A 16,705-nucleotide genomic window follows, 5' to 3' on the forward strand; every position below is an offset into this window, starting at 1 on the left:
TGCCATCCTTACTTCTACATTGCCTTCAGAGCTGAGTGGCCAGAGAGCATCGTCTGTTGGCAAGGTGCCCAGCTCTGAAGACAGCAGCCTGCCAGCAGCAGCAGAGAAGTAAGGGTGGCAAGCCATACCATGCCACCCTTTCTTCTGTGCTGCTCTTCTCAGAGCTGGGTAGCTGGAGAGTGGTGGTTGCTGACTGAGGACCAAGCCCTGCAGGCAGCCTCGCAGAAGTAAGGCTGGCAATACCAGACCAGGCCATCCTTACTTCTGCACCGCTGCTGGTGGCAGCTCTGTCTTCAGAGCTGGGTTCCCGACCAGCAGCCACCGCTCTCCAGCTGCCCAGCTCTGAAGACAGCACAGCCACCAGCAGCAGTGCAGAATTAAGGGTAGGGGTACCGCAATCCCCCCGCCTCCTCAACTTTGTGACCCCCCCCCCATCCCCACAACTCCTTTTTGGGTCAGGATCCCTACAATCACAACACTGTTAAATTTCAGATTTAAATAGCTGAAATCATGAAATTCATGATTTTTTAAAAATCTTATGACAGTGAAATTGACCAAAACGGACTGTGAATTTGGCAGGACCCTACTCATGAGAAAAGATTCAAAGAACTTGACTTGTTTAGCCTAACCAAAAGAAGGCTGAGGGAAGATATGAATGCTTTCTATAAATACAGCCGAGGGATAAATACCAGAGAGGAAGAAGAGTTATTTAAGTGCCACTCAAGAACAAATAGATATGAACTGGCCATCAAGTTTAGGCTTGAAATTAGACAAAGGTTTCTAATCCTCAGAGGAGTAAAGTTCTGGAACAGCCTTCCGAGGGAAGCAGAGGGGGGAAAAAACCTCACTGGCTTCAAGACTGAGCTTGGTAAATTTATGAAGGCATAGGTACTAGAATTAGAGGTCCTGGGGGTACTGCTGCACCCCCCCGTCTTGAAGTGGCTTCCATCATATAGAGAGTTTACAGTTTGGTTCAATGGCTCTCAGCACCCCCCATGATACAATTGTTCCAGAACCCCTGTTTGGAGGGGATGGTATTATGAGACTGCCTACAATGGCATGTAGTCGATCTGCAACTGCTAGCAGCAGTAACTTCAATGGCTGGTGATGGGACAGTAGATGGGGAGGGCTCTGAATTATTACAGAGAATTCTTTCCCAGGTGTGTGGGCCTTGCCCACATGCTCAGGGTCACTCTCACTGATAACCATATATGGGGTTAGGAAGGAATTTTCCCTTTGGTCAGATTGCCAGAGACTGTGAGAGTTTTTCACCTTCCTCTGAAGCATGTGACACTGGTCCCTTGCAGTTTTAAACTTGTGTAAATGGTGGATTCTCTGTAACTTGAAGTCTTTAAAACATAATCAGAGGATGTCAGTAATTCAGTCAGAGGTAGGGGGTCTATTACAGGAGTGGGTAGGTGAGGTTATGTGGCCTACAATGTACATGAGGTCAGACTACATGATCACGATGGTTCCTTCTGATCTTAAAGTCTGAGTCTATACTAAGGATGCCCCATGTTATATGAATGGGGTGAAGCTCCTGTGTGGGTAGAGTTTGCACACAGATGTGGTCAGTGATGAAAATTCTGGATGAGAAACAAAACAACAATGTAAAGTTGATAAAGTGTGCTAAAGCAGCCACATAGAGAACTCAAGTTCAGGTCTTAAACTCCCAGCCAGAAGCTTAGGTCAGCAATAATAGGCTCCAGAGAAATTGTATTCTATCCCCTGCAGCAAATGGATGGACAGTCAACACCTTTTCTCACAGTAAGACTCATGATATAAGATACCATCCTGAACTTCTCCACCACTGAATAATTTTAAAGCTGAGGTTTATCCCCCCCCCCAATTTTTTTTTAATAACACCTCTTTTATTACCTGACAATTTCCTGTTATGCTACCACCTATCACATATGTGGAAAAACCTGTAGACCACAGATTGGACTCCTCAGCCGTCTTAAGTCTCATCAATGACTTTTTTCCCCCAGCAGACATCACCCTTGTATCAAGGGATAGCTGACAACAATGATATGGTCCTCACTACCATGGCATCTGAGGCTTTTTTAAAAAATGTATTTATTCTACCCCTCTGAGGTGGGGAAGTATTATCCTCATTTCACAGATAAGGAACTGAAGCACAAAGGTATGTAAGAACCTGTCCAACATTTAGGCCTATGCCTCAAATGCTCAGCTGCTACCTAGCCCTGTAGATGCCTAAAGTCCCCTTGACTTCCAGCTGTCGGCACATGGAAAGCCACCTAAATCCTGACACTACCCCATCGCTAATGAGCTACTCGATGGCCTCACTCATGTCTAAGCCCTAGCAGGATTCTCAAATGAGGTGTTCCATGCTATCTCCTCAGCAGAGCCCTCTCTGGTAGGCATGCTCAGAGAATGGGGCAGGTAGGCAGGTAAACATATGGTTGTGTGTCCTGGAATGCCCAGTGCGTGGGGCCCCAGTCTGCAATATAGAAGTTGCAGGGCTGAATCACTGTGCTACCCAATTTGGTGCAAGGACATGAATCCAGTTCTCCACCTCCTTGGTGAGTGTCCTGGCAATGAGATATTTTAGGTTTTTCTCACACTGTCCTGTTGAAGCTGTTCCACTTATTATAAATAATAAAATAGTTAGCGGAGCAGGGACTTGAACCTAATTCTTCTGCATCTCAGGAGAGTGCCCTGACCACCAGGCTGTCGAGTCAATCGCTCTCACTCTCTGGCCCAATGAATGTTTAATTTTTTGTACAAAGTGAAACAGCTCCAATAGAAGAGACTGAGTACAGCCCATCCAAGAATACCCAATAGCCTGGTGATTAGGTCAGTCCCCTAGGAGAGGAGAGACCTATGTTCAGATCCCTGTTTAGATCACGGTTTTGAATCTAGGTCTCCCACATCCCAGGTGAGTGTCCTTACCACTGAGCTATTGGCTATAAGAGTTGGGAGGAGAGGGTGTGTGTGTGTACATAACATGGGGCATCCTTAGTATAGAATCAGACTTTAAGATCAGAAGGAACCATCATGATCATGTAGTCTGACTTCATGTACATTGTAGGCCACATAACCTCACCTACCCACTCCTGTAATAGACCCCCTACCTCTGACTGAGTTACTGACGTCCTCTGATCATGTTTTAAAGACTTCATAATATCTCATTGCCAGGACACTCACCAAGGAGGTGGAGAACTGGATTCATGTCCTTGCACCAAATTGGGTAGCACAGTGATTCAGCCCTGCAACTTCTATATTGCAGACTGGGGCCCCACGCACTGGGCATTCCAGTGAGAGAGAGAGAAAGGACAGACCTGGCTTAGATACCTATCTCTAGGAGAGGGTTCACTGCTGAGAACTGTACCTCCCTCCAGCCCATCAGGCACCTAAATCCTTTGTGAATCTTGGCCTTAAGCCCCCACCCTTTTTCTGTGCATTTCACTCTTAGCTAGCTTGGGCACTTCCTCAGCTTGCTGGCTTCTAAGGATCCCTTCCTTAGATACCTTACTCTCGCCGTGTGTTGTATGATGCACCTGAACACATAACTTGAGGCTGAGGATTCCAACAGGCAGCAGGGTGCCAAGGGCTTAGGGATTGCAATGACTAAGTCCCTTCAAGGATCTGGGCCTTAGTCTCTTAGAACTAGATCTACAAAGGTATTTAGGCTCTTAAAAACTTTTGCAGAACTGGGTCTAAGTGAGCTGCTCAAGCTGGCACAGAAAGTCTGGGGTAGAGCTGAAATGGAACCTGTGTCTCAACTCCTAGCCTAGCACTGTAATCACTGGACCCTCATTCCTCTCCTCTTTTGTTTACTTCCTTATGCATGAGTCTCTGCACCAAACTTTGAGCTTGTCAACTTCATTTGAGATTTGTATCAGATCTGAAAACTAATGTGTTGAAGTGGGTTTTAATATCTATTTTCTCTTTTTATAAAGTGTTTACATTTCTTTGTACACAATCTAATTCTCTTTATTTTGTAGTGCAGGTTATTATTGTACATTGATTGTACAAGGTTTTATAATCTCTTTGATGGAAGATGCTCTATAAATAAAAATTGGATTGGATTAAACTTCCTCTCAGTACAGAGTCTCTGCAAAAAAAAGCTTCATCTCAGACTTTGAGACATGCCAGAATAGCATGTCATGAAGTCAACCGGAAGCAACGTTTTTCTTTTCTGAAGAAAAGACATGTCATTGTTATAACTCCCCAGTTGGCCTGTGGAATTCAATTCTGTTTTAACGGTGTAAAATACTATTGTTTGGAGAATGCTGCAGCTGTCTTGCAAGCCATGGTTTTCTTCTAATATTGCCTACAATTTTTTCCTCATCAAAACTAGGAATATAAATATGCACAAAAGTAAGTTTGTAATCGTGTTTAATTTGGTACAGCAGTTTCTCTTTTAATCCCACAGGAGCTGTCTGCTGAAAGCTCAGGAAAAAAAATCACTCTGGCTTGGCTCATTGCTTCCTTTTTATTTTTCAATTTTTCCCCTTAAAAACATCAATTTTCATTAGAATTAAGCTAATTTGGGAAAATGCTCTAAGCATAGCTTCAGAGTTGCCTAAATGTTCTGCTATCAACTTTAATCAATAAGGAAGCATTAGGTTACATGCAGTGCAGAACTGACTTCTGCAGTAAATAGTTTAGCTCATATTGTTTTTCAGCACTGTACTAAGGGGTTACAGAGCCATCTGAAGATGTTTTTTTAAATGTTCTGAAAATTTTCTAGTTTAAAATATAGAAAATATTTATTAAAGGTTTCATGTTTTGAAAAACGTGGACCCATTTCTCCATTGCCCTACACCTTTTGTAGTCATTAACACCAGTACCAAGTGGGTGTTGACTGTTAGTCAGAATGGTATGCTTTCCACTTATTTTGTACTCCCTTTGTACTGGAGAAGATGATCACACACAATGCAGGGTGACAGAGAATCAGGACTCATTGCTTTCAACATGTTTTTAATTTTGTTTCTTCTATTCAGCATGGTATATCTAACACAGGAACTGTATTCTTTGAACTGTCTCATTTGGTGGTGATGGGGAACTTCAACTCCTTAGACATCTGTTGGGAAAATAACACAGCAAGGCACAGATTATCCCAAAAATTGTTGGAATATATTGGAGACAATTTTTTACTTCAGAAGGTGAAGAAAGCTAGTAGGGGAGAGCCTGTTCTAGATTTGATTTTGACAAATAGGGAGGAACTGGTTGAGAATTTGAAAGTGGGAGGCAGCTTGGGTGAAAGTGATCATGAAATGGTAGAGTTCATGACTTTAATGAATGGTAGGAGGGAGAACAGCAAAATAAAGACAAAGACAATGGATTTCAAGAAGGCAGACTTTAGCAAACTCAGGTTGTTGGTAGGTAAGTTCCCATGCGAAGCAAGTCTAAGGAGAAAAACAATTGAAAACAGCACTTTTTCAGAGAGACATTATTAAAGGCACAAGAGCAAACTATCCCACTGCGAAGGAAAGATAGGAAGTATGGCAAGAGACCACGCTGGCTTAACCAGAAGATCTTCAATGACCTAAAAATCAAAAGAGTCCTACAAAAAGTGGTAACTAGGTCAAATTGCAAAGGATGAATATAAACAAATGACACAAGTATGTAGGGACAAAATTAGAAAGGCCAAGGCACAAAACGAAATCAAACGAGCTGGAGATATAAAGGGTAACTAGAAAATATTCTACAAATACATCAGAAGCAAGAGGAAGACCAAGGACAGGGCAGAGCAGGCCCGTTACTCAATGGTGGGAAGGGAAATAATAGCAGAAAATTTAGAAATGGCAGAGGCGCTTAATAACCTCTTTGTTTCGGTTTTCACTAAGGAGGTTGGTGGTGATTGGACATCTAACATAGTAAATGTCAGTGAAAATAAGGTAGGATCAGAGGCTAAAATAGGGAAAGAACAAGTTTAAAAATTACTTAGCAAGTTAGATGTCTTCAAGTCACCAGGGCCTGATGAAATGCATCCTAGAATACACAAGGAGCTGACTGAGGAGATATCTGAGCCATTAGCGATTTGTCTTTGAAAAGTCATGGAAGACGGGAGAGATTCCAGATGATTGGAAAAGGGCAAATATATTGCCCATATATAAAAATGGAAATAAGGACAATCTGGGGAATTACACACCAGTCAGCTTAACTACTGTACCCGGAAAGATAATGGAGCAAATAATGAAGCAATCAATTTGCAAACATCTAGAAGATAATAAGGTGATAAGTAACAGTCAGCATAGATTAGTGAAAAACAAATCTTGTCAAACCAAACTGATAGCTTTCTTTGACAGGGTAACAAGCCTTGTGGATAGGGGAGAAGCAGTAGACGTGGTATATCTTGACTTTAGTAAAGCTTTTGATACTGTCTCACATGACCTTCTCATAAACTAGGGAAATTCAGCCTAGATGGAGCTACTATAAGGTGGGTGCAAAACTGGTTGGAAAAGTTTCCAGAGAGTAGTTATCAGTGGTTCATGCTGGAAGGGAATAACTAGTGGAGTCCCACAGGGATCAGTTCTGGGTCCCGTTCTGTTCAATATCTTCATCAATTATTTAGATAATAGTATAGAGAGTACACTTGTAAAGTTTGCAGACGATACCAAGCTGGGAAGACTTGCAAGTGCTTTAGAGGATAGGATTAAAATTCAAAATGATCTGGACAAACTGGAGAAATAGTCTGAAATAAATAGGATGAAATTCAATAAGGACAAATGCAAATTATTTCACTTAGGAAGGAACAATCAGTTGCACACATAGAAAAATGGGAAATGACAACCTAGGAAGGAGTACTGTGTAGGGAATCTGGGGGTCATAGTGGACCACAAGCTAAATATGAGTCAACAGTGTAACGCTGTTTCAAAAAAGCTAACATCATTCTGGGATGTATTAGGAGGAGTGTTGTAAGCAAGACACAAGAAGTAATTATTCTGCTCTACTCCGCGCTGATTAGGCCTCCATTGTGTCCAGTTCTGGGTGCCACATTTCAGGAAAGATGTGGACAAACTAGAGAAAGTCCAGAGAAGAGCAACAAAAATGATTAAAGGTCTAGAAAACATGACTTATGAAGGAAGATTGGAAAAAATTGGGTTTGTTTAGTCTGGAAAGAGAAGACTGAGAGGGGACATAACAGTTTTCAAATACATAAAAGGTTGTTACAAGGAGGAGGGAGAAAAATTGTTGTTCTTAACCTCTGAGGATAGGACAAGAAGCAATGGGCTTAAATGCAGCGAGGGAGGTTTACATTGGACATTAGGAAAAACTTCCTAACTGTCAGGGTGGTTAAGCAATAGAATAAAATTGCCTAGGGAGGTTCTGGAATCTCCTTCCTGGGAGGTTTTAAGAGCAGGTTAGACGAACACCTGTCAGGGATGGTCTAGATAATACTTAGTCCTGCCATGATTTCAGGGGACTGGAGTAGATGACCTCTCAAGATCCCTTCCAGTCCTATGATTACATGATTCTCTAAATAACTATTAATAGAGCCAACTGAATACCCAATGAATGATTTGAGAATACTTGCACAAAATTTGGAAAGAATTTGCTTTGGCCATGTTCACAATTCTTTTGCATTAGTTTTCCATAAACACTTATATTGTTTTGATGGAGGCTGGGTAAAACCTTGTGCAAGCTGATGGATGTGACAGCCACCCTTCATTCAGAATAAATGTAAGAAGCAGTTTAAGATTATTTTTGGAGTAAAGATAGCTGAAACAATAGGAGCCAACACCCACAACAGAGACCACATGCAAGGCCGATCAGAAACTTAACTATATGAATGAAGGGGTTTTGCTGGATATTATTTGATGGTGTGTGTCTGGGAGCAGAAGCAGCCAGAGGACTGGCAGAGAGAAGCAGACAAAAGGCAATACAGACAGCAAAAGGACTGGAAACGTGAGCCTGAATTTTTAGCCTGAGTGCTGTCTGGAAACAGGCTTAGAACTTTAAGCAAAGAAACTGTCTCTAGTTGTTTGATTTCTACTGTGTTCTGAGAAACAGGACTCTGTGTAAATTCTTTGTAAATAAACAGGACTGAACCAAAGAAATAACTGCATCTAAGATTTCAAACATTGGCTAACAACTCAGGTCAAAAGGGCTAACTATAATTAGACTTTACTGGAGGAAATGTGCTTAGCAAGCACACTTCAAAGCATACACACACATTCACAAACCCAAAGTATAGAATGGTAGTTGTGAGTACTCATGCCAGAAGTACTTGCACATAAAGCCATAGAAAATACCATGTGACTTTTCTGACCAGTCACAACTATCAAATGCTTGCATAGAACTTTTCATGATGAATCCATAGAGTTAAATAATTTGAGGGGAAATGTTGAATCATTCTAAATAATGAATAAAGGTAAGGAAATCACATTCAAAATTATATTCCATGAGCAGAAAGAAGCTATATTTGTTGGAAACATTGTTTGGTGCAAATTATTTACTCTGCTCTAGCTTTGAAGTTAAACATGTTTCACGGGAGTGGCTTTGCATTTCAGTAAAACTCTGCACTGCTTAGAAACTCAGTTACGCAATAAGTAAATGTAAATTTATAACATGTAGCTCCCAGTGTCAGACTATGGTTTTACCGTTCTATTAAATTAAATTTCTAATTGCAAGTTGTAACCACTGTGCTGGTCTGACTATCTTGCCTGCTCTGCAAAAACAGGAAGAGTTTCTCAGCCTTCAGCTGAGGTGATTGATCTGTCATTAAAATTCCAATAAGTCTGCTAGAGTAGAGAGCTTTTAGCAGTGGAGAAAGCAGAACAACAATGTGAGTTGATGTTTTCACTGAAATAAGATTTTTTTCAGCAGTTTTGATTCAAAATGTTCATTCCTTAGTGAATTCAGTTTATATTTCAACTTTAAGTTAAACAGTTGCTTCCTCATGGTGGCTATGGTAATGTGACACCATCTATCCAAAAGCCTCAAAAACAAAAAAACCAACCCAAATGTGTTTGTTTTTCTATAGGCATGGGGCGGGGGAGGGCTGATTTATTTTTTTTGAACATTTAGGGTTGGCAACACTGCTGAAGCAAGTGTGGTTTGTCAACTTCATGAGGAGTGAGGCTCTCCAGAGAGCGAGCTAGAGAGCTAGGACAGAATTGGTCCTGGAGAGAAACCATTGAGACAACTAGCTTAGGGAGGAAGGTAAGGCTGAGGATTCTGTCATGTTGGGTTGGAGTTACCAGAAAAGTGAAAACTACCCACAATCCTTCACAGGAAAGAGGTGGGACTAGACATTCATTTAGGGTGAGCAGATAGCGTGGTTGTGAAAAATCGGGACAGGGGAGTTGGGGGTAATAGGCACCTATAAAAGAGAAAATCTGGAATATTGAGACTGCCCCTATAAAATCTGGTCACCCTACATTCGTTCAGGGTCCGCATGTTCTGCTGAGGACAGGGTAAGGACTTTCCCCTTCACATTCATATGAATAAAGTTAGTGTGGCAGATTATTTAAGATAAAGCAGTAGAACATGGGTACAAGTGAACAATGTGCATTTTACTACGGTTAAATGTAATGTATACATCTAGGAACAAAGAATGTAGGTCATACTGACAGGACAAGGGACTCTATCCTTGGAAGCAGTGACTCTGAAAAAGACTTGAGGTTGTGGTGGATAATCAGCTGCACACGAACTCCCAGTGCAATGCTGTGACCAAAAGAACTAATGCAAACTTGGGATGCATAAACCAGAGAATCTCAAGTAGGAGTAGAGAGGTTACTTTACCACTGTATTCAGCAATGGTGTAACTACTGCTGGAATACTGTATCCCATTCTAGCACCCACAATTCAAGAAAGATATCAGTAAATTGGAGAGGGCTCAAAGAAGAGCCATGAAAATGATTAAAGGCTTTGAAAGCATACTTTATAGCGATTAGACTCAAAAAGCTCAATCTATTTAGCTTAACAAAGAGAAGGTTAAGAGGTGACTTGATTACAATCTATAACCATCTACATGGAGAACAAATATTTAATAATGGGCTCTTTAATCTATCAGTGAAAGGTATTACACAATACAATGGCTGGAGGTTGAAGCTAGACACATTCAGACTGGAAATAAGGAGTACATGTTTTACAAATGAACCCTTTGAACAATTTACCAAAGGTTGTGGTGGATTCTTTATCACAGGCAATTTTTAAACCAAGATAGGATGTTTTTGCTAAAAGACATGCTCTAAGAATTATGTTGGGGAAGTTCTATAGCCTGTGTTATACAGGAGGTCAAACTAGAAGATGATCACAATGGTCTCTTCTGCACTTGGAATCTATAAATCTCTAAGCAGTTTTAATCCAGATTAACACAGTTTAATCTGTGTGCCATAGAATCATAAATCATAGCAATGTTGGGTTGGAAGGGATTTGAGAGGCAATCAGGTCTAGCCCCCTGCACTGAGGAAGAATCAAATAAATTTAGACTGTCCCTGGCAGGTGTCTGTCCATGATCTGAGGATGGAGAATATATGGTCTCACATGGCGCCTCATGCACAATACCTCCCTCTATTTAATTAAGCAGCAAATAATAAGATGAAAAATGTTTAACAGTGAGAGTAATTGACCCAATTTACCAAAGGATGTGGTGGATTTCACTTGAGGTGGATTTTCACTTTCAATTAAGACTGAATGAGGTAAGTATATCTTTTAGAAAGACAATCAGAAGTTAAGGGGTTGATGCAAAGATCACCGGGTAAAATTTTATGGCCTATGTTATTCAGGTCAGACTAGATGATCATAATGGTTCCTTCTAACCTTAAAAATCTATTATTTCTCTATTCAAAATTCCTGTGAACAAGTTACCCTGTAGCTCCCTAACTACATCAGTATTGTATGCAACTGGGAAGAAAGAAAGATATTCCTCTCCCCCCCCCCCCCCCCACCCGGCCCGCAAGCTCAATTCAATACTGTCACACTTACTCATATTGAGTAATACCTTATACTGAAAGTAACCCAAATGAACTCAGTGGGACTACTCAAGGAATAAGGTATTACTGTGCCTGGTTCTGGGGAGGGGCTGGGGAGAGGTAGAAGCTCATCCAAATCAGCAATCATTTCATACCTCACCCTGTTTCAGAGGGTCTGTAAAAAAGATTACTTCCGAGCTCATTTTTTTAAAGGAAGAAAAACTTTCAAAATGCTCTTTCTCTAAGAAATTCTAATAGCTAAAGCTTTTGTCACTGAGAGACCATGAGACAGGCTGAAGCAATGACAGCAAAGATACTGAAGGAATTAGCTGAGGAAATCTCAGACACACTGGCAATATTTATAAATTCCTGGATGACAAGAGAGGTTCCAGAAGACTGTAGAAGAAGAGCCAAGGGTTTGGGTCTGTGTTCACCTGTACCAATTGGTGAGGATTATTATCAAGCCTTCCCCAGGAAAGGAGGTGTAGGACTTGGGGGGGGATATTTTGTGGGAAGATGTCTCCAAGTGGTCTCTTTCCCTGTTCATTGTTTAAAACACTTGGTGGTGGCAGCATACTGCTCAAGGACAAGGCAAAGTTTATACCTTGGGGAAGCTTTTAACCTAAGATGGTAAAAATAAGCTTAGGGGGTCCTCCATGCAGGTCCCCACATCTGTACCCTAGAGTTCAGAGTGGGGAAGGAACCTTGACACCAATGTATAGAAAGAATGTAGAGAAACTGAAAAGGATCCAGAGGTGACCAACCAAGATGATCAAAGGGATGGAATGCAAGCCATACGAGCAAAGGCTGAAGGAACTGGGTATGTTTAGTTTGGAAAAGAGATTAGGCGGGGGGGGAGGGGATGAGATAGCTGTCTTCAGATACTTGAAAGGCTGCCACAGAAAAGGTGGAGAAAAAAATCTCTTTTGCCACAGAGGCAGGACAAAAAGAAAAGGAAGGTTTCAGAGTAACAGCCGTGTTAGTCTGCATTCGCAAAAAGAAAAGGAGTACTTGTGGCACCTTAGAGACTAACCAATTTATTTGAGCATGAGCTTTCGTGAGCTACAGCTCACAGCCAATGGTTCAAATTACAGCAGGGGTGGGCAAACTACAGCCCACCAGCTCTTTTAATCCAGCCCTTGAGCTCCCGCTGGGGAGCAGGTCTGGGGCTTGCCCCGCTCCAGCACACATGGGTGCAGCCAGGAGGCTTCACTCTCAGGGTTCATAAACATTATAACCCAGTCAAATTACAGTAGTATCTATGGACATCAGTGGCTACTGTTACACCAGGGACTTCTAAAGCCATTTATGTTATGAGCCTAGAAAGGGTGGTCCAGTGGTGAGGGTGCTAGCCTAGGACAGGTTAGCACCCTCAATTTCCTGCTTTGCCACAAATTTCCTGTGTGACCTTGGACAATTCATTTTGTCTGTGCCTTAGTTCCCTGTCTGTAAAATGAGAATAATCCTACTTCAGAAGGTGTTCTGAGGATAAATGCATTAAAGATTGTGATATGCTTTGCTACCATGGTAATAGGGTCATGTAAGTAATGTAGAAAACTAGATGCTAAAGTAAGCCATTCCACCAACATTTTGTGCTGCCCATGAATTGAGCCCTTGGTCTTTATTGAACATATACACACTCCAATTGTTTATCTCGTTCCAGCTTTGCTTATTTATTCTCTCTCTCTGCACTTGGTTTCAATCCCTACTCCCTCTAGGGCAACTGCTGAATTTCTGGCATATATGCTGAAGTTAGAGGGATTTTCTCACCTTGAATGAGTGAGGCTATAGAACAGGGGTGGGCAAACTTTTTGGCCTAAGGGCCACATCTGGGTATGGAAGTTGTCTGGCGGGCCACGAATGCTCATGAAATTGGGGTTGGAATGTGGGAGGGGGTGAGGGCTCTGGTAGGGGGTGTGGGCTCTGGAGTAGGGCCAGAAATGAGGAGTTCAGGGTGCAGGAGGGGGCTCCAAGCTGGGGCACGGGGAGGTGTAGGTGTGTGTGGCGGGGTGAGGGCTCCAGCTGGGGGTGCAAGCTCTGGGGTGGGGCTGGGGATGAGGGGTTTGGGGTGTAGGAGGGATGCTATGGGCTGGGACCGAGGGGTTCGGGGGGGGATCAGGGCTGGGGCACAGGAGGGTGGCTCAGAGTTGCAGGCTCTGGATGGCGCTTACCTCAAGCAACACCCAGAAGCAGGGGCATGTCCCCCCTCCAGAGGTTCCCAGCCAATGGGAGCTGCGGGGGTGGTGCTTGGGGCGGGGACAGCATGACATGTCATGTGCAAGAGCCAGAAAACAAAGGCCAGTCTCTTAGCTGCACTCCTTGAGATTGGGGAGTGCCTTCAAAAGTAGATCTATGTGCACTTTTGCACAGTGGATGTGTGATGGCTAATCATAGCAGCAAGAGTGAGTAGACTTGTTGCAAAAAAGAGGAATGGGCCGAGGAGCCAGAATATGCAGCAAGATAAATATGGACAGTGTGGTAAACATTTTGCCACAGGAGAAAAAGTTTCCTTCCCTAGAGCAAGAACTTTTAACATCTATTTCAAGAATGTATCAACAAAAGGTATGGCTTATTTCACCATAAAAAATAAGGGAAAAGTGACCATGTAAAGATTGCATATTTTAGGATTAGTCTCTATATTCTCAGTGCAATGTGTAAATAGAATATTGTCCCACTGAGTATGTGATTGAAATGGCCAAGAGGAAATTTTATAAGTAGTTTCAATATTTTTTCCATTTAAATCCTGTGTTGATTCCTACTGCCACATAAATAGTCCATTTTTGTTCCATATGAGAGAAAATGCCTGCGACAGATTCTAAATACATATACTAGTTCTGTCTAGAGTTATGTCAATAGTAGGAAAAATGTTTTGTAAACGTTTGTAAATTCTGAGCACTGATTTCATCTTACCATGTTCATTCCCTTAACATATGTGCAGAGATAAAGGAAGAAGGAGGCACGCCTCGGGGCCCTATTTCACCCCGGGGTGTTCGCTACTTCCCACCACCCAACACGGATGTAATGAGGGTAAGTGATGTCCATATAAAATAAGTAAGAACTACTAATTATCCTTCAAGAAAGGCTTTTAATGATTTTCGATTATAACAACAGTATAAACAAAACAAGAAAAGGAAAACCAAAGACCAGCACTGAATAAGAATTAATACAAAAGACAGATTATATTGAAGACAAGCGTAAGTACATGTAATATTGTGGCAACACAACTATATGTATAAGGAGCTAATGAACGACAGCGCTACATGCATCTGCTCGGACTACTTAAAAGACAAGCACAAATACATGCAAAGCTATTATGCATCAGCCACCTACTATTGATTTAATGCTACAGTATCAAAACGACTATAATCAATTCGGCTCGAGCGACCAGACTTCTTTACTCCGTAGACTTACCCTGCATTCGTCCGAAAATACGTTACCCTTCAGTTGGCCGCTTTCCACATTGGCCAGGTACAGGCAGTCGAGAAGTGCACGTCCCTTCGGCTCAGGGGGTGTGGGTCAGGTTTAGCGAAAACACACACACACAGTCCCGTGCCTTCGTTCTTTTTATCTGATCTGACAGCCGTGTTTTAGAACGGACCAACCAATCAGAGTGGGCCACATTGTTTATGTGGTTGCCCTAGTTGTATAATTGATGCGTATTTAATTTTTATGTCCAATTGTTAGCTGTTCGTATAATTGTGGCCTATTTATTTTCTGTAGCCAATTAGATCTTGAATGTGGGTAATTTAGGGTTGATAAGTACATAGGAGTCAGCATAAATTGTTATCTAGTTGCAGCGCATCCTGACCACAAGCCACAAGCTTAAGCTTTGTTTTTGCAAGGCTTACATTTTGAAGTAAATGGAAGTTTGAGGCCTAACAGTTGCAATACTTCCATTTCGTTCAAGCTTGACAAGACAGTTGTTCAATTTATTCACAATATGCACATCTATCTTTGTTCATGCAAATACTGTCAGATACCATAGATTCAGCTTATTAGCAACCCCTTGGTAGCCAGCCAAAAGTAGCTATTGTCTGGCACTTGCTAATAAGTGGAAGGCAAGTTTGCAAGGCAGCTAGGGTGACCAGATGTCCCGATTCTTATAGGGACAGTCCCGATTTGGGGGGCTTTTCTTATATAGGCACCTATTACCCCTCACCCCTTATCCCAATTTTTTACACTTGCTGTCTGCTCACCCTAAAGGCAGCAGCCAAGGAAGGAAGCACTGGGATGTGCCTTCCCTGGCTGCAGCCCTGCAAACCCCGCAGCACAGAGGGGGACTGCAGCATAGATGCTGAGGCTTTCTACAAGGAGCAGTTGTTTGGAGGGAGAGGGGGGTCTGTGGGGCTGCACCATACCTGTCCCTGGGTTTTTGTTCTTAGACAATGGAAAATATCCAGCACTCAGGGCTGGATCTTGCAGGGTGTTGAACACCTGGTGAAAGGTGCCTGGAACTGACTTCACTAGGTGCTACTCCTGAAGCAGACAGCTTGTTACTTACTGGATCTGTGGGCAGGGTCATCACTGTTGTTAAGTGTTGAAGGCTGGAATGTTGTTGCCTCGGTAATGCTGCTCAGTGCTTTTGTTCTTGAAGCAGAGCCCCCTCCAACCAAGACACCGCCATCTTCCTGAGCGGTTCCCTGGATGGTGAATTTGGACGGGACGGGCGCGACATCACTTCACCGTGGTCCCGCGCTTGCAATGCCACGTGTCACCTGGGGAAGTGCATCGGCTGCCGCTGGGAGTGGTGCAAGGAGCACCAAGAGCTGGGAGTCCCAGTGCCGCAGATCAGGTCTGACGACAACACCATCATCACCCAGAGCGCCAGGGGCATGCTGGAGAGGACCCTGAAGGCAGCCATCCACTCACTGTACATGGAAACCCTGAAGCATACACTGGACCAGGGTAAAGCCTTCAAACTGACCAGAAAGTGGGACGCCAGCAACCACTTCCTCGCTGTGGACGGCTTCACCCGTTTCACCGACTGGTGGTTCATCCACCGTGCCTGGCTCAACTGCGTCCTGCTTAATGGAGCCGTCCACCACGGGAACCGAGACAAGCGTTGCAGGAAGTGCGGCTATTTGACTCTGCCCCACGTCCTGTGCAGCTGCAAGCCCCTCTCCAGAGCCTGGCAGCTGCGCCACAACGCCATCCAGAACCGCCTGGTGAAAGCCATCGCACCGCGCCTGGGGGAGGTCGCTGTGAACTGCGCCAGCCCCGATACTGACAGCCAGTTGCGACCTGACGTGGTGTCACCAACGAGGCCCAGAAAAAGATCATCCTCGTTGACGTCATGGTCGCCTTTGAGAACAGGACCCCAGCCTTTTGCGAAGCCCGAGCTCGTAAGCTGGAAAAATACACCCCCCCCGGACTGACACCCTGAGAGCGAAGGACTATGAGGTGCAGATGGATGCCCTGGTCATTGGAGCCCTGGGCGCCTGGGACCCCTGCAACGAGTGTGTGCTGCAGACCTGTGCTACGCACAGCTCATGCAGCGCCTCATGGTCTCGGACACCATCTGATGGTCCAGGGATGTCTACATCAAACACATCACAAGCCACTGACAGTAGCAGGAGTTTTGAGCCGGAACGACATCATGCATCAACTATGAGAAAGGGACTGAGAGACTTTTTCCATTGGACCATATGAACTGGACCCATAAATTCACTGAACATTAAATCTCACCAAATGAGGGTAAATCCATCCTCATCCTCGTATCCACTCATCATACTCCACACCTGAACATAGCCATTATATGAACAACATACCCTCATATCTCAATGTCTGTATTTTGACCCTTTAACCTTTTACCCCCA

This window comes from Caretta caretta, chromosome 3 (genome assembly GCF_965140235.1).
Source record: "Caretta caretta isolate rCarCar2 chromosome 3, rCarCar1.hap1, whole genome shotgun sequence".
Classification (NCBI taxonomy): Eukaryota; Metazoa; Chordata; order Testudines; family Cheloniidae; genus Caretta; species Caretta caretta.